The sequence below is a fragment of the Solanum stenotomum genome, chromosome 1 (assembly GCF_019186545.1).
Source record: "Solanum stenotomum isolate F172 chromosome 1, ASM1918654v1, whole genome shotgun sequence".
In the NCBI taxonomy this organism is placed as follows: Eukaryota; Viridiplantae; Streptophyta; class Magnoliopsida; order Solanales; family Solanaceae; genus Solanum; species Solanum stenotomum.
In genome coordinates, this window is record NC_064282.1 from 69,561,630 (window position 1) to 69,581,424 (window position 19,795).

The window sequence follows — 19,795 nt, forward strand, 5'->3', positions numbered from 1 at the left end:
ATCTCTCTTTCTCCAGAACTTCTTTTTGTGACAAAAAAAGACTCATAATGGATGGATCATCTCAATCTATCACTTTAAATAGAGCAGACTATATGACTACCTTCAATACCAAACATCAAGGCAACAATCAACCATTTCTTGCACAATACAACATGGTAACTTTGCTTATGTCGCACAGTCTGCGTCTCAGGAACAATGGTTTCTTGATTCGGGTGCTTCTGACCATAATTCTGGAAACAAAAACACTTTCTATACTCTTACTTTCCCTTCTACCCTCTCTACTCTTACTTTGGCAAATGGATCAAAGAAGATTGTTAAAGATATAGGTATAACTCATCCTCTACCTTCCATACCATTAAAATCAACCCTTTTGCACCTGAATGTCCATATAATCTTATTTCCATTAGCAAATTAACAAAAAACCAGAAATGCATTGTGACCTTCTCTGATGATTCTGTTCTTCTGCAGTACAGAGTACATGACGGGTGATTGAAAAAGGACATGAGTCACATGGACTGTACCTGTTCTCTATCCTAACACCACATGTTTCTTTCACTTCCGTTATTTCTTCTGAATTTCTCCATAGTTAATTGGGTCATCCAAGTCTCTTGAAATTTCAAAAAATGGTTCCCACTTATCTAGTTTATATTTGTTAGAATTTGAGTCGTGTTAGCTTGGTAATTACACTCATGCCTCTTTTTCCCAAAACACGTCAATAATAGGGCCACATTTATATTTGAAATTATTCATTCGGATATATAGGGTCCAAGTCGTGTCAATTCTTCCTTAGGCTTTCATTATTTTGTTACTTTTATTGATGACTATTCTCAGTGCACATGGTTATTTTGGATGAAAAACAGATCTGTGCTATCTCTAATCTATCAGAAATTTGATGTAGAAATTCGCAATCAATTTGGTATTTCCATTAAAAAGTTAATCAATGATAATACCTGAAAATACTTGTTTCTCTTCTTTTATGTCATCCCAGAGCATATTGCACTTGTCTTATTGTGCACATACTTCTCAACAAAATGGATTTGATGAGTAATAGAACAAACATCTAATTGAAATAGCTTGAACATTGCTCATTCACAATCACGTACCTTTATGTTTTTGGGTGATATCGTTATTACTCCTTGTTCCCATTCTTGGGGCTGCAAACCGATCCTTATTTGTGGATCGACACTTGTAGTTTCGGGAAGCATACTGACGACTTGATTTCCCAATATTATTTTTGAATTCATCGGGTTCACTGTTACTGGATGTGGCATGGAGTTCCTATATAAGGTTGGTGTTCCTAGGTATACATTCATTTACGGGTACTATAAATATGTTTATTCAATTTACCAACTAAATTAATATTAGTGCGGGTAATTCCCATCATATGCCATGAAATTAGTATAGGACATGCCCAAGATTATGTGTCCTTCTAGTTCTTCTACATGCTCATATGTAGAAACACTATGGGGAAAAATAAGCCTAGTTGTATCCCGTAATTACATAGATGGATGGCAGTGGAGTCTTTTTGTCTATGACATTTTCCCCTTTCCAGTATTTCTACTATCAGTTTTGCTTAATGAGACACCACAATTTCTCATTAAGCAAGGCCGAGTGGAGGAGGCGAAAGTAATCCTGAAGAGGATACAAAAATTTGGAGCAAAAGAAGAGCTTCAAAAATTAGCTTACCTAATTGAAAATGAAGACAGGGAGCCTTGGCAGAAGCTACTACACCACCAGTTTTGGTCATTAATGTAGCAACACAAATTTTCCAGCGACTCTTAGCCTTATACTCCATGTTTTTGGGCCTTCTATTCTTACATTTCATTGCATTTAAGTACCATATCTCATTTCTAGCTTTGTTCCTTAGTGGTGCAATTCGAGCTGGAGTTCCTGGACTTGCAGTTTTTAGTTATAGATTCTTTGGGCGACGAAGAACTCTACTTTTAGCATGTGCAGGAATTTTTGTCTCTGAGATATTTATTTATTTATTTTCCTTTGTAGAGTAATCTCATTTGTCAAATATATCTAATTGTCCAATTTCTTCCAATATATGAAGATTTCCTTGTTTTTTTCTTGTATACCATGGAAAAAATCCATTAGTTCATCTAAAGCAACAGTCTGACTACATTGTAATTTCCTCTAGCATCCTCCTCATAGGATGTTATTCTTTACTTTCTACCCCACGAAATTGGACAGAGGCATCATACCCCGATGATATTTGACCTTTAGGTGCATGTTGCGAGGCAACTTTATTTTTCTTCATGATATTGCCTCTCATTTATGCCTTGAATGCGTGGGTATTCATTTTCCTTGCTATTTTGGTTATCTGTGTAGAATTCATATTATACAAGTTCCTACCCAAGATAGGAAAGAATAAGGTGAGCTGTCAAAAGAAAAGATTTGGAAGCTACATTGGTTTTGGAAGAAAGTACTTCCAAAAGAAGATGGCGAAAATGGAGCGTAGTACTAGGTTTTTGTATTAAGAACGTAGTGTCGTAGTAGACTGTTAGGAATTTTGAAACTCACACTGTTAGTATCAGTCTCTTGGGAGTATTGGTAGAATAAGTGCAACACATACATCTCGTGCGTTGTACATGTATCTCGTGCATTGTACGTGCATCTCGTGCACTGTACGTGCATCTCGTGTGTTGTACGTAAGGCTGACAATTGGATAGGACTGGATCAACATGACCGGTTTTACCGGAACCGATACTGGAACTGGTCCTCATTATCAGATTTATTTACCGGAACCGGTTTTACCAAAAATTCCCAAAGGTTCCGCCCGATCCCTTAGTTATCGGATAGGAACCGGTTTGACCGGACTGGAACCGGTTCTTATCGGATCATTGTGTACCGATAATTTTTTTTTATTTTTTATTAACTTAAATTATTATATAATATTATATTATTAAAAAACTTCAATTAAAAACTTTGTACTTTAAAGTAAACTTTAAAGTTTCAATTGAATTTAAGTTTAAATTTTAAACTTTAAAGTTTGAAATTGATTTTAAATTTTAAAGTTTATATTGAATTTAAAGTTTAAACCTTAAAATTCAATTTTATATTAAAGTTTAAACTTTAAACTAATATTAAAATAGTTGAAAATTAAATTTCTAAAATGACTTGGATTAAATATAAGAAACTATTTTAAAAGAAAATCAAGGCGAATAGCCATATATTTATTCAAATAAATACATTGTACAATACAAATATTAGAAAGATACAAAGAGTACATAATCTAGGTATTGAATATTAATTATTGTACTAACAATTGAAACTTTTTTAAAAATCTTTTCGTAACTTTTGTATCATTTCAAAAGAAACATTTTTTGGAACTTGTATTTGTCATTCTTCTTCCATAGCTTCCATGCCATCATCACTATTATCACCAAATATTTCATCTATTTCATCTTCTATTTGGCTATTTATTTGTGGTAGTCCAGAATTTCTTCTTTCGGCATTGACCTAATCTCGAAACAACACCGATATTTCCAAACTATCATTTGCTAATGAATATCAATGATCTCCAATCATAAATCTCACCGCACTAAAGGCTTGCTCCGAAGCGACCGATGATGCTTGAATCACTAGCACATCTCGAACAACCCTAGCAAGAGTCAGAAATTGATTTTCACGATTCTTCCACCATACTAATATTTGAGCTTGAAGTTGTCCTTCTTCATGCCTAATCTTTTCCCGTGCCTGATTGAAATATAAATCAAAATCATTATTAGTAGAGGATTCAAGCTCAAGATAATCATCTATCCAATCATCCGTATCATCAATTCTAGGCCTACAAGATGGAGGTTAAACTATTGAAATATTTTTTTCCATAGTTTTATATGTATTATATAGCTCTCTAGCTTTTGTATATATGCTACTTTTACAATCTTCAACACTAGGAGTTTCATCATCTTTAATTTCTAAATTTGCATAAATCTTTTCAACCATTCTTTCAACATCTTTTAATTTGTAATTTGGGTTGAAAGTAGTAGCAGTCAAATAGATTTGAGGAATATGGAAAGAATATTTTTTGAATTTTTCAATCATAAAATCAAGTGAATCGTTAAATCGATCTTTTCCTCTATATTTTGCAAATTCAGATGAAATAACACAAATATTTACTAAAACAGAAGAAATAGTTGGATAATATTGACCAGAAGCAGCATTTGTTGCTTTATAAAAAACACTTAAAAATTCAATAAGTATATAAGAACCGATTTTAGTTTCTTCAACATATTTATACCCTATATTCGTTTTTACATGTTCCATTCATGGTCAATCCAATCAACAGTAATTGTAAAATAATCATTACCATTAGGACTACGTCCCATATCAGAAGTAATAGATAATCTACCATCATAATAAACAAATAAACAACGAAGAAAATGACAATATTCTTTTTGATATTTAAAAAGATCACTTTTAATTGTACTTCTTGGAATACCTTCATAATTTGGGTTATACAATTCCCGAATATAATGAGCAAAACTAGGATGGGAAGGAAATGAAAAAGGCAAACCACAAACAACAACCATTTTAGCTAATTCTCTACGATCTTTTTCTTTACTATATGTGTGGTGTGTGCTTCAGCTAGCTAGGTTAGTCATATTTAATACACTTTGAACCATATTAGAACCTCCAACTCCCATAGAGTTTTCAGGTATGGGTATTCCATTTCTATTAGCCCTTTCTATATCATCTAGGCGAACAAATTCTTTATTACACTTTCTCAAATGTGTTCTTAGTCATTCCGTTCCCCTTGTGTACCCGTAGTTACATGTTTCATGGTCAATTTACATTTCGTGCAAGTAACAACAGTTTTTTCCTCATTTTGTACCAAAAATTTCCATACTAAAGATCTTTTAACACATACATCGGTCTTTGAAAAAGTAGGCAAAGAGAGGACTTCATCTTGTTCCGGTAATTCGGTAGCTGGATTAGTAGGGGTAGGGGTCTCATCATCTTCCTCATTTATTTCTATTTCCTCATCTAATTCTTCCTCAAACTTAGTAAAACATCTATTTAAAGTCTCATGATCTACTTCATTTTCGGAATTAAATTCAATAGGTCGTGAGTCTCGTGTAAAAGAAGTTTCATCAACATGAGTATAATCATTAGTATTAAATCTAAATCTAGGTGGCAAATTTTTAGAATTAGAACTACTTCCTCCTCCCCTATTATTTTTTCTTTCCGACATTGGTCTTTTACCACTATTTCTTTCTAAATTCATGTTCAAGTTTAAAATAATTAAATATTATGAAAAACAAGCAAGATAATATAACAAAAAAAATAAAATAACTTAATTAATAAATAAATAAATAATTAAAGTTGGAACGAATGTACCGAACGTATACGTAAAAGTAGACATATAACCAAAGCCGGAATTGAGAGATGCCAATTGAAGCTTCCGATTTACCTCAAATAAATCTCCAAAATCCGAACTCCAAGTCAATATCACAAAATAATAATTATGAATTTATGAGAGATTGAAAATTGAGAGATTTTGTAAGATGTTAATGAAATAATTTGTGAATTTGTGATTTAAATAAAAGAATATGGGTATATTTATAGTGTTAAGGGGTTAGAGAGGGGGGGGGGGGGATGTTTTGAGCCATTTTGGACCCCATCCCAATGGCTATAAATTAATGTTCAACTTAAAAAAAATAAAAAAAATAAAATGGAAGTGACCGTTGAACCGGATCAACCGGACAGGAACCGGTTCTTACCAAATTGGATCAACCGGATAAAAAATCGGGTTCCTTTCCGGTACCGGTTCCGGTACCCTATAAAACCGGTTCCTTACCGGCTCAACTGGTACCGGACTTACCGGTACGGAAACCGGACCGGACCAACCAAAACCCTATCCATTTGCCAACCTTAGTTGTCCGTGCATCTCGTGTGACCAAGAACGTCGCATAATTCTAAAAATTGGCTCGTAAATGCCTTAAAAAATTGTGGGACTACCACTGACATTTTCTTTGCTTTTACTAGTTTCCTACTACTCTTTGCGAATGTAGTGCCTCTCTCTACCCTTCTATATTATGGATCGACATTTCGAGTAAGCCTACTGACGGCTTGGTTTCCCAATATTATCTTCGAATTCATCGGGTTAGCAATTACTGGATGTGGCGTGGGGTTCCTATATCAGGTTGGTGTTCTTACGTATACATTCATTTACACATACTATAAGTTTGGTTATTCAATTCATCAACTCAATTAATATTGGTGTAGGTAATTCCTATCATATGCCATGAAACTAGTATAGGACATGCCTAAGATTGTGCGTCCTTCGATTTATCCAACATGCTCATATGTAGAAACACTGTGGCGAAAGGAATAAATCAAGATGCATCCTGCATTTACAAAGATGGATGACATTGGAGTCTTTTTGTATATGGATTTTTCTCCTTTCTAGTATTTCTACTATCGGTTTGCTTAATGAGACACAATAATTTCTCATTAAGCAAGGCCAAGTGGAGGAGGCGAAATTAGTCCCGAAGAGGATACATAAATCTGGAGAAGAAGAAAAGCTTCAACAATTAGCTTACCTCATTGAATATGAAGATAGGGAGCCCTGGCAGAAGCTGCTACACTCACTAGTTTTGGAGATTAATGTAGCAACACAATCCAACGACTCTTAGGCTTAGAATCCATCATGTTTTTCGGGCCTCTATTATTATAGTTCATATCATTTAAGTACCATACCACAGTTCTAGCTCCGTTCCTTAGTGGTGCAATTAGAGCTAGAGTGGCTGTACCTGCAATTTTGAGTTAGAGATTCTTCGGGCGACGAAGAACTCTACTTTTTGCATGTGCAGGGAGTTTTGTCTCTAAGGTATTTACTTATTTATTTACCTTGTCAAAGTAGTCTCATTTTTCAGATATATCTAATTGTCCAATTTCTTCCAATATATGAAGATTTCCTTTTTTTTTGTATACCATGGAGAAAATCCATTAGTGCATCTAAAGCAACAGTTAGAGTACATTGTCATTGCCTCTAGCATCCTCTTCATATGATGTTATTCTTTACTTTCTACCCCACGAGACTGGATAGAGACAGCATACCCCAATGATCTTGGAGCTTTTGGTTCATTTTGCGAGGCAACAATATTTTTCTTCATGACATTAGTCATGAATTTAGCTACATTGCCTCTCATTTTTTCCTTGAATGTGTGGGTATTCATTTTCCTTGCTATTGTGGTTATCTGTGTAGGATTCATAATATACAAGAGAATGTACTTCCAAAAGAAGATAGCGACAATGGAGCGCAGTACTAGGTATTTCATATTTAGAACGTAGTGTCCGAGTATACTGTTAGGAATTTGGAAACTCACACTGTTAGAATCAGTCTCTTTGCATCTCGTGCGCTGTATGTGCATCTCGTGTGTTGTACTTGCATCTCGTGTGACAAAGAAAGTCGCATAATTCCTAAAATTGACTCATAAATGCCTTAAAAATTGTGGGACTACCATTGACATTTTTTGTGCTTTTACTAGTTTCCTACTACTCCTTTTGGCGAATGTAGTCCCTCTCTCTACCCTTATATATTTATTGCCTTCAAATAGATTGGCCCATTCATGGGGCCGCAAGCTGATCCTTATTTGTGGATTGGCACTTGTAGTTTTGGGAAGCCTACTGACAGCATGGTTTCCTAGTATTATCATTCATCAAGTTAGATGTTATTGGATGTGGCGTGAGGTTCCTATATCAGGATGGAGTTTCTATGTATACATTCATTTACTCGTACTATAAGTATGTTTATCCAATTTACCAACTCAATTAATATAAGTGTAGGTAATATCTATCATATGCCATGAAACCAGTATAGGACAATCCCAAGATTGTGCTTCCTCGTACGAGCAATGTCCTCGAATCAGCCAGGTGTTGCAATCTCGTGTGCCTCATCATCCTATGCTCAAAATAAGGCGCTCGAATCATTTTTCCGTTGAAGAATTGTACAATTCGTACTAATTCCAGCTTTAAATCTTATCTTCAAGGAAAAATTTGAATTTCGAATTCAAAAAATCCATCCAAATCTCTACCAATTTCCCCCCAATAATCAGCCATGTTCCTCCTCTATATATAACCCTTTCTTCCTTTAGTGCTGGGGGATTGGAAAAATAGGGTGCAAAAAGAATGCTGTATTGGTACAGAGTCATAAGAAGAATTGCAATTTCTATAGTTATAATTCAAGAGTTTCGATCCTTGAGGTCTCGTCTTAAGCCTTTTGTTCTTTTCGTCGGAGGCTTTCCATTGGGGTTCCTTTCACGTGGTGGTGGAAAGCTTTTCAACTCGTCGGCTCAGTTCTACTGCTTCGAAGAAGGTAATACTGTAAGAATTTTTAATTATTTCTTACTTATGGCCTAAGTTTAGTTGTAGCCCAAGTAATACCATAAATACGATTTAATGAATAATAAATACCGTCTGTACATTGGTTATTTGATGGACATACCAGATTAAGTCTTAACCTCTATAAATTGGTCATCCCTCCACCTATTAGGGTTACCACATATTCTTTACAATAATTCCATCACTGACGGCTTTGGTAACCTAAAGTTAGGGCAAGGAGGTAGAAACCAATTTACGACTAATGCTTTCGCTTCTCTCTGTGATGATGTCTTTCATATCAGGTATGTACCCCTAACAATCTGTATGTAAGATTATCGTGTTCAAGATGCTGATATTATGTTTTAAAGTATTTAATCTTACGTGTGGCATCTGAGCCTGGATTGTTTGAACCGATAATCTTCATAAATTATATAACTGTATCAGCCTTGGTAGGATAATAAAGCTGAGTAATCACCGCCCACCACCCCTAAACAAATAAATAATTATGTTTTGTTTTAGATTGTGCAATAAATTAATGTGGTCGTTATACTAAGCAATAAATAATATGTGTATAGTTAGTGCAATATAGTTTGTTAGCCACCAAAGTGGCAAAACTAAAGAAATTAACGTGTACACATATAATATTTATGATCACTTGACATATGTGGATTAGTACAATTCATTATTTATTGGCATATTCAGTATTCCAAGAGAGATTGGGTCTGTTTGTTCAACCTAATGAATGAATTATGTTTCTATAGTTTGTTAATCACCAAAGTGGTCAAACTAAAATGTATAAAATTATTCGCATGCACAAAATTTTTTATGATATTATGTATGCATTTGTATTTATATAGTTTGTTAGTCACCAAAGTGGCCAAACTAGAGAAATTAGCGTCTACACATACAATATTTATGATCACTTGATGCATGTATTATATTTCTATAGTTTGTTAGTCACCAAAGTGGCCAAACTAAATATTTAAAATTATTCACATGCACAAAATTTTATGAGATTATGTATGCTTTTGTATTCATATAGTTTGTTAGTAACCAAAGTGGCCAAACTAGTATGGTTAAGCAAAATATGCATTCATAAAATTGTCATTTATCTATGAAAATTAATTAAATGCCTATATTGAAAAATATTGATAAATTGACTTTCACTATTGCTAGAACTTAAGAATTTACCCAAAGGTGAAACTATCATTCTATGAATAGTGAAAATTATGAGGTAAATTAATATTTTTTAGTCATACATATATTGTATATCAAAAGTTGTCATATATGTTTAATTTAAAATATTCAATTACCTATTAAAGATAAAAATGACATTTAAATTATGATAATGTGTCGTAGTATCTACCCAAAGGAGAATTACGAAATATTTTCATTGCTTTACTGAATTCACATTATTTTCTTATTTGTGAGCATGTATATCTATTTTGTAGTTATTCCTCTTCATTCGCATGCTTCATCTATTACTGTGTTCAATGGATTGAACTTCTCTGAATGGCATAAACAAGTCCAGTTCTACTTAGGTGTGATGGATCTTGACTTGGCTCTGCTGAATGACAAACCTACTGCCATTACTCATAATAGCAGTGAGGATGAGAATTCTTTTCGTAAAACATGGGAGCTCTTTAACAGATTAAGCCTTATGTTTATGCGAATGACTGTTGCTAACAACATTAAGAGTACTATTCCACTAACAAAAAGTGCCAGGGAATACCTGAAGTTTGTGGAACAACGTATTCGTTCTGCTAATAAGTCTCTCACTGGTACACTAATGGTTGAACTCACGACCATGAAGTTTGATGGGTCACGCAGTATGCAAAATCATTTCATCGAGATGACTAACATTGAATAAGACTTTTGACCTTGGGGATGAAAGTGGATGACACCTTCTTGGTTCAGTTTATTCTAAACTCATTGCCTCTTGAGTATGGACCATTCCAAATTAACTAAAACACTATTGAGGATAGGTGGGATGCTAGTGAATTGCCTAGTATGCTTACTCAAGAGATTTCAAGACGTAAGAAACAAGGAGGTCATCCCATTAACCTTATGGGTCAAGGAGCTAGTAAACTTAAAGTGGAGGCCAACAAGTTTAAGAAAAAGAAAGCACCTACTAAAGTTCCACTGGATGCTCATAAGGAACTCAAGGTTGATGTGGGTCGTTTCTGTAAAAAGGAAGGACACTATCAGAAAGATTACCTGAAACGTAAATCTTGGTTTGAAAAGAAAGGTACACTTAGTGCTTTTGTATGTTTCGAATCAAATTTAGTAGAAGTTCCTAATAATATTTGGTGGCTTGATTCTGGTGCAACTACTCATGTATCCACTATGTTGCAGGGATTCACTACGATTCAAACTACAAATCCAAATAAGGATTTCTTGTTCATGGGAAATCACATGAAGTCTCAAATTGAAGGCATATGGATTTATTAATTGATCTTGGAGACTGGACACCACCTTGATCTATTACAGACTCCTTATGTTCCTTCAGTTTCTAAGAATTTGATTTCTCTTTCCAGACTAGATGTTTATGGATTTGATTTTAAGTTTGGACGTGGATGTTTCAATGTATATAAGAATACTATTTTTTTATGGTTCTGGTATTCTTATTGATGGTTTATATAGATTGAAACTCAAAAATAATTTTTCTGAATCCCTTCTTATTATTCATCAAAAAGTTGAGAATTAAACGTAGTTCACTAAATGAAAGTTCTACTTATTTGTGGCATAAACGTTTGGGTCATGTATCCAAAGAACGATTAAAAAGATTAGTAAAGAATGAAATTCTTCCAAATTTGAATTTTGCTGATCTTGATATATGTTTGGATTGCATTAAAGGAAAGCAAACCAAACATACCAAGAAAGGTGCCACAAGGAGCATTCAACTTCTTGAAATTATACACAATGATATTTGTGGACCCTTTGAAGTTCCATCTTTAGATCAAGAAAAATATTTTGTCACCTTTATCGATGATTTTTCACGTTATGAATTTATCTATTTGTTGAAATAAAAATCTCAAGCAGCGGACGCTCTCAAAGTGTACATTAATGAGGTTGAAAGACAATTAGATAGGAAAGTGAAAATCATTAGGTCAGATAGAGGTGGTGAATATTATGGAAAGTATAATGTATCAGGACAATGTCCAGGTCCATTTGCAAAATTCCTTGAAGAACATGGCATATGTGCACAATATACTATGCTAGGAATACCTCAACAAAATGGTGTTGCAGAAAGGCGTAATCGAACACTTATGGATATGGTTATGAGTATGATGAGTAATTCCTCATTACCCAAATAATTGTGGATGTATGCTCTTTGAACTGCTGTATATTTATTAAACAAGTTTCCTAGTAAGGCAATTCCAAAGACCCCTTTTGAACTCTGGAGTGGAAGGAAGCCTAGTTTAAGACACCTGTATGTTTGGGGTTGTCAAGCGGAAGCTAGAGTTTATAATCCACATGAAAAGAAATTAGATTCTCGACCTGTAAGTTGTTACTTTATTGGTTATCCAGAGAAATCTAAAGGGTATAGGTTTTACTATCCAAATCATAGTTTGAGAATTGTTGAAACCGGTAATGCAAAATTCATTGAGAATGGTGAAGTTAGTGGGAATGTTGAACAACAAAGTGTGGAAATTAATGAGGTAAGGGTAAATATTTCATTGCCAATGAATGTACCTACTTCCGCACCAAAAACAAATGGTGTTCCTCTTGTTGAAGAACAATTTAACAATGTTGAACAACATTTGGGTGAAACACTTCAAGAAGAAACTAACTCACAAGTATCTGATTCAAATGAACCATAAACAGTGCCATCAATAAAATCTCAAAGAGAAAGAAAATCGGCCATTTCAGATGATTATGTGATTTATTTGCAAGAGCCAGATTTTGACATTGGAATTAATAAAGACCCGGTTTATTTTCACAGTCCATAGAAAGCACTGAGTCTGATAAATGGATTGATGCCATGAATGAAGAGTTAAAATCCATGGAATACAACAAAATGTGAGATTTCGTTCAATTACCAGAAAGTTCTAAAAGAATCAGGTGTAGATGGGTCTTCAAGACCAAACGCGATTCAAATTGAACGATATAAAGCCAGACTTGTTTTTAAGGGATACACTAAAAAAGGAGGCATTGATTATAAAGAGATCTTTTCATCGGTCTTAAAGAAAGAATCATTAAGAATTATTTTGGCTTTGGTAGCTCATTATGATTTAGAGTTACATCAAACGGATGTGAAAAATGTCTTTTTTAATAGAGACCTTGAGGAGGATGGTTATATGGACCAAACAGAGGGTTTCGAAATTAAAGGAAAAGATCAAATAGTGTGTAAACTAAAGAAGTCAATATATGGGCTCAAAAAAGCCTCATGATAATGGTATATAAAGCTTAATGATACCATAACATCTTTTGGATTTAAGAAGATTACCGTTGATCGGTGTATATACCAAAAGATAAGTGGGAGTAAGTTTATATTTTTAGTGTTATATGTTGATGACATTTTACTTGCTGCTAATGATTTAGGCATATTGCGTGAGACAAAAGACTTTCGCTCTATGAACTTTGAAATGAAAGATATGGGTGAGGTATCATATGTGATATGGATAGAAATATTACGTGATAGATCACAAGGATTATTGAAACTGTCTCAAAAAGGCTATATCGAAAGAGTTCTAGAGAGATTTAATCTCATGCAATTTCCAAAGAATGATGTAGAACAAAAAGAAATGGAAACAATTCCTTATCTTCTATTGTTGAAAGTTTGATGTATGTTCAAACTTGCACAAGACCGGATATTAGTTTTGCGGTCAAAATGCTAGGAAGATATCAAAGTAACCCTGGAATTGATCACTTGAAAGCTGCAAATAATGTTTGTGGCATGTTATGAAGCCACAATTCATGCATTATGGCTGCGGAACTTTATTTCAGGACTTGGGGTTGTCGACACATTACCAAGCCGTTGAAAATTTATTGTGATAATACTGCAGCAGCATTCTTTTCCAAGAATGATAAGTAATCCAAATGTGCCAAACATATGGAATTAAAGTACTTTACTGTTAAGGAAGAAGTTCAGAAACAAAGAGTGTTACTTGAGAATATTAGAACTGATCTCATGATTGCAGATCCGTTAACAAAAGGTTTACAACCAAAGACATTTAAAGAACATGTTCACATAATGGGTCTTGGTTGTACTTATGATTGATACATTTGTAATGTTTTTACACTCTGAGCTCAATTATGTGTTTATGATATACATTAATGAATTTCTAATTTCTCATAATATTGTATACATTATTGTTTTGAGATATCACAAGATAAGTCTCTATGAGACATTATTGTGGACCGTAATGTTATATGTTTTATAGCTTATGAACCTAGTATGATCAGTTGCTAATGTAGTAGTATATGTTAGGAAATATGTAGCTTAAAATTTATGTACAACCTCCATAACTTGCATTCGTATTTTATTATATTATGGTATGTATGATGGACATTATAGAAGAGATTTATTGTATGCACAACTAATGTTTATTAAATATTAATGTTATATGGTCATTGGGCCAAGTGGGAGAATGTAAGAATTATTAATTATTTCCTACTTATGGCTCAAGTTTACTTGTAGCCTGAGTAATACCATATATAATATTTAACGAATAATAAATCTCATCCGTACATTAGTTATTTGATGGACATACCATATTAAGTCTTAACCTCTATAAATTGGTCCTCCCTCCACCTATTAGGGTTATCACAAATTTTTTACAATAATTCCATCACTGATGACTGTGGTAACATAAATTTAGGGCAAAGAGGTAGAAACCAATTTATGACTAATGCTTCCGCTTCTCTCTGTGATGATGTCTTCCGCATCAGGTATGTGCCCCTAACGATCTCTATGTAAGATTAACTTGTTCAAGATTCTGATATTATGTATTAAAGTATTTAATCTTACATGAACTTAATACCTCCTCCCTCATTCACGCTCTATTTTTTAGATTCTAAATGCTATATGATGAGTTTGTTTCAGTTGAGTTTGCTTTAGCTTCGTTTCTGTTTCATTTTTTTCTATTTTCAGTGCTTTTTGTTGAGAGTTTCTTTAGATTGAATGTGTTTTTCAGGTTATTTCCTTCATTGTTCAAGTTTGTTTTGCTAGCTATCTTGTTGTTTGTTACTTCGTTTGATTAAGTATGGAATCTGGACATGTAGCGGTTCGAGTTTTTATTTCTTGTGTGTTCTTACCATCCTCATTTAAATGTGCGAATCAGAATATATAATTGTTTAAGCTTATTTTTGTGTTTTCCTTTTCTCCTCATTTCGAATACGTTTACTGAAGCAAGCTTGAGCCTCTTAGTTATTGGGAGATAATTGTTTTATTTTTGGTCTCTGAAATTGCTTCATATCTGTATGATTTTGTCTCATAGTTGTGCATATCTGATTGTCTTATTCGAATTATTTAGGTTGCTTGCTACTGACTTTCTTTAATGTTAGCTTAAATCTGCAAATTTACAGTTTAATCATGCTAATTTTCTCTCTTTGAATATTTGTTTTCTGTTTTAAGGACTCGGGACTAATAAATTGGGGTCGAGTTTTCTACAAATTTAAGCTCATTTCAACTCTAAATTACTCTGCCTGTCCTTTTTTTGGCTTAGGTCTAGTTGTGTTTGTCTTTGTGTTGAGTTACATAAGGCATGACCTGGTTGTTTAGAGTCGTTTTAAACGCATGGCAGAGTCAAGTGTTTATTTAGGCAATAATATGATTCACTTAGTTTATTGTCTGATGGCTATTTGTTGGCTTTGTAATCTTAATACTACTATCTAAATCTTTCTTGGTTGCCTGTCGAGATCCTAAAAGATAGAGTTGGTTGTTGTTTTAAGTTCTCTTCTGTTGGCTACCTTTTCTTTATTTCAAAAGTCTCTTATATGTGCATGGATTAAGTGACTAGTTGATAGTAAGCTTCAAGGATTTAGTATTCTGATCATTCTGTAAAAATATCTCAAATGTCATAAGAAGTTGGATCTTGGAGATTTTGTGCAGCATGAGTTTTATTGAGTTAGATTAGGGGTGTCAAATGGGCGGGTTTGGTTGAAATTGGAAATATTAAAATGAGTTGAAATAGAAATTGGGTTGGGTCTTGACCCACCCAAGTTTACTTTGGGCTCAAATGGGCTAAAAACGGTTGGGTCTTGACTTGTCCAATTTTACCCGCTTAATCTCAATAATTTTAACATAGTGATATTTAACTTTTATAATCACAATTTGAATTTCAACTCAAGATTTTTTTTTAAAAAGTAACAAATGGATAGATAAATCCTAAAAGATATTAAATAGATAATAATTTATACCTTCAATATAGGAACATGTCTTAACAAAGAGTTTTAAAACGGGTTGAAATTTGAGATTGAATTGGGCTTAATTGAGGATTCTCTTAAAATGGGTTAGGCTTGAATGGGTTGAGATTGAACCCAATTCAAATTATCTTGAGCCCAACCCTAAAAATTCTAGGCGGGTTACCTATGTTTGGGGTTCATTAGAGTTATTTGTTGCCTATGCTTCAGTATGAAGATAAATTTTGCATTGGATTAAGGAGATTGAAGTTTTATTGTTTATTGACTCATCATCTGTTTTGTATGCTAATCCTTATTTCCTTTTTGTTGCATGTGAAATTAGCCTTGAATTCATCTTGGACTCCGCCTTTCCTCCCTTTGCATTTCAAGAGGGCCATAAAGGCCCAAATCCTCTCTTTTCGAGTCAGCCAGCAAAGGGAATAAATGTGCAAGGCCAGAAAATCGAAAATACAGATCCTGGAAGCCAAAAACACACTGATATACAGTGTGATATAGCGATATACATCAGCCGTATATGATGTATTACATCAAAGATGGGCTAAAGGAGCCCCAAAAATGTCAGCTTTGTGTTTTTGTAATTATTGGCCAAAGGCCCATTTATTTTGATTATTATTTGGTTGTTTAGGACAGGTGAAAATTGGGCCTAAGGCCCAAAGAGAAAGTCAATTGTTTTATGTTTAATTTTAGGACAAGTACAAATTGGGTCAAGGGCCTAAAGTTGAATTTAGGCCCAAGTACCGGCCCAGGCAGACATAAACCAGACTTGGGCCCAAGCCTTCTCTTTCCTTATTATTCGATTGTCGATACTTGTTTATTTGTTTATTTGATTTTGAGGTTTTTTCCTAATTCGATTCCCCAAAGAAACCATTTTGAGTTAAAACTTATATTTTTCTAAAATTAAATAAGATTATCTATTTTCAACTTAACCCTCTTAAGAATATTTGCAAATTTTACTTAGGTAATACCCAGCCCTTTCCCCTAAAAAAAAGTAATTTCAAGTCTTAAGTTTGTTTATTTCTAAACTAATCAAGCATGTCTATTTTTATATTATTAGCCAAACATTTTAATTACCGAATAACCGCGAGTTAGCGGATGCTTTAGGTGCCTTTAAACCCTTCCTAAAACATTAATATGAACCCCAAACCCCCTTTAATATTTTTCATTAGATTTTCTGTTTTTAATCTTTTGAAAAAGTAGTTTTCTTAATTTTTCTTTAAAAATTAAGTGGCGACTCTTAAAATCCATTTTTTTAAAATAAAACAGTCCTGAAGAGGATATGAAAATATGGAGCAGAAGAAGAGCTTAAACAGTTAGCTTACCTGATTGAAAATGAAGACAGGGATTCGTGGCAAAAGATTCTACACTCACCAGTTTTGGTGATTAGTGTAGCGACACAAATTTTTTCCAGCGGCTCTTAGGTTTAGATTCCATCATGTTTTTCAGGCCTCTATTCTTACAATTCATAGCATTTTAAGTACCATGCCATATTTCTAGCTTCGTTCCTCGATGGTGCAATTCGAGCTGGAGTGTCTGGACTTGCAGTTTTGAGTTACAGATTCTTTGGGCGACGAAGAACTCTACTTTTTGCATATGCAGGGATTTGTCTGATCTGAGGTATTTATTTATTTTCCTTGTGAGAGTAATCTCATTTTTCAAATATATATAATTTTCCAATTTCTTCCAATATATGCAGATTTCCTTGTGTTTTTGTATACCATGGAGCAAATCCATTAGTCCACTAAAGCAACAATAAGACTACATTGTCATTGCCATTAGAGTCCTCCTCATAGATGTTATTCTTTACTTTCTACCCCACGGGATTGGACAGAGTCATCATACCCCGATGGTCTTCGAGCTTTAGGTGCATGCTGCGAGACAACAATACTATTCCTCATGGCATTAGTCACGAATTTAGCTACGTTACCTCTCATTTGTACCTTGAATGTGTGGGTATTCGTTTTTCTTTCTATTGTGGTTATATGTGTAGGATTTATAATATACGAGTTCCTACCAGAGTTAGTAAAGAAGGAAGGTGAGCTGTCAGAAGCAAAGATTTGGAAGCTGCATTGGTTTGGGAAGAAAGTACTTCTAAAAGAAGATAGCGTCAATGGAGCATAGTACTAGGTCTTTAGTATATAGAACGTAGTGTCGGAGTAGAGTGTTAGGAATTTGGAAACTCACACTGTTAGAACTAGTCTCTTTAGAGTATAGGTAGAAATAAATGCAACACGTGCATCTCGTGTGTTGTACGTGCATCCCGTGCATTGTACGTGCATCCCGTGCGTTTTACGTGCATCTTGTGTGCTATATGCGCATCCCATGTGACAAAAAAAGTCGCATAATTCCTAAAAATTGGCTCGTAAATGCCTTAAAAATGGTGGGACTATATATATATAGTGTGACAAAAGAAGTCGCATAATTCCTAAAAATTGGCTCGTAAATGCCTTTAAAATGGTGGGACTAAATATAAGGGTCACAACTCAATATGGAGAAGAAACAACTGCATTTTGGTTCGATGCTTTTCAAAAAGCGACGGACTGCGTCGCTTTTCAAAAAGGTACCTGTAGAACCGCTAGAATACTTCAACAACTCCAAGACAACACCAAATATGTCACCTGAGATAACCAAATCTGCCCAAACATCCTACCCAACCAATAAGACATCGCAGGATCGGTACATCCGATGCACCACTAGGGATCAACCCACAAAAGTGAAAATACGTGTGAGCATAACTAGTGAATCATACCCCAAATCATTACCAAAAACGAAATAGGTGGTCACTTAAGAATGTACGGGATCAAGGTTTAATAACACTAAAGCTTCCTCTAAAGAGCCCATATCAAATATTTCCATTCAGTTGACTCCATTTATTTTGATTTTTTAGCTACCCGTAATCCAACGGTCTGGTCCCCATTACGATTGTACTTATATTCTATTTATCACACTCTTCATACTTTTCACATAATTCCACTAAAGCCCACACTCTCAATACCAATAACCATCATAACCACTCCGGTCATTTACCCTACTCTAAACCAACATTTTTAAGTGAAATTCTTGCTTAGTTCATTTAACAATCAAAAGTAACAAACTTTGTGACCCAAACCATGCATAAGTCCTTCAAAATTATCAATAATTGATGTAATAGATTATTTCTTACCTTAAAAATTCATACCATGGAAAAACATATCGCCATAAATGTAGACGTACAATGAAAAAAATTGAATTGTAAATCTAACTGTGTAACTCAATCCTCTTATCTATCAACATTAGCTCATACCTTGAAGATTTGGGGCTTAAGAGAAGTCCAAGAGTAAGTTAAGTGTTCAGTTTCAGAGTAATGCCTTTATATTCATATGAATCGTGCATTTGAGATAAAAGCGAGTTGTTCTATTGTCCTTAAGCCTTGTTTCAGCTGAGATCCTTTTTAAGAAGAATGTTTAGAGCTTGGGTAAGATTTTCACCTGAAAGGTAACATGAGTTACGAGATCATGAGCAGTAGTAGTGAAATAGCCCATAGTTAGAGGAAATTATGCAGAGGTTTAGTTATCCTAGAAAGGAATATAGTGATGAGGCAAGCTATGTTATTATAATCATGCACCTATAGTAAATTATTAATGAAGAGTTGTCCCTTATGGGTAGACTAAGAAGTGATGCGTTGTGAATACTCCATCATAGGAAGTAGAGTGTGTTGTAGCTAGAAAGGAGCTTGTGATGAAGTGTCATTGTGTAGGTAATGACCAAGTGTAAGTGTTGAATAGAAGAGCATGAGTATACATGAGGTGATAGATCTAAGCTAGGCTTATGTTTTTGAGGGAGAGCCGATAATATTCAAAGTGTTATAGAACTAATTTGGCATTGATGTATAGCGAATGAGTGAATAGTACTTATGTTGCGAAGTCGAAGGTGATAGTAATTGTAAGTATGAAGGCTAAGAGGTGACGATTAACTACTTGTCATAAGGTCCTAGTGGACAAGTGATTCTAAAATTTGCACATAATAGTAGTTGTAAGTTAGTATAGTAAGCGAGCAATCATATTAATATTCGGGTTTAGTCATAAATATTAAGCTTGAATTTGAGATGAGTGTCATGATC

General features: G+C 34.2%; 3 pseudogenes; all 3 read left to right on the forward strand.

Annotated features, from left to right (window-relative positions):
* Positions 1 to 1,107: 1,107 nt before the first annotated feature.
* On the forward strand, positions 1,108 to 2,464 carry LOC125855941 (sugar transport protein MST4-like; annotated as a pseudogene).
* Positions 2,465 to 5,680: 3,216 nt separating this feature from the next.
* LOC125855948 (uncharacterized) lies at positions 5,681 to 10,201 on the forward strand (annotated as a pseudogene).
* Positions 10,202 to 10,341: 140 nt separating this feature from the next.
* Positions 10,342 to 17,817, forward strand: LOC125855956 (uncharacterized; annotated as a pseudogene).
* The last annotated feature ends 1,978 nt before the right edge of the window (positions 17,818 to 19,795 follow it).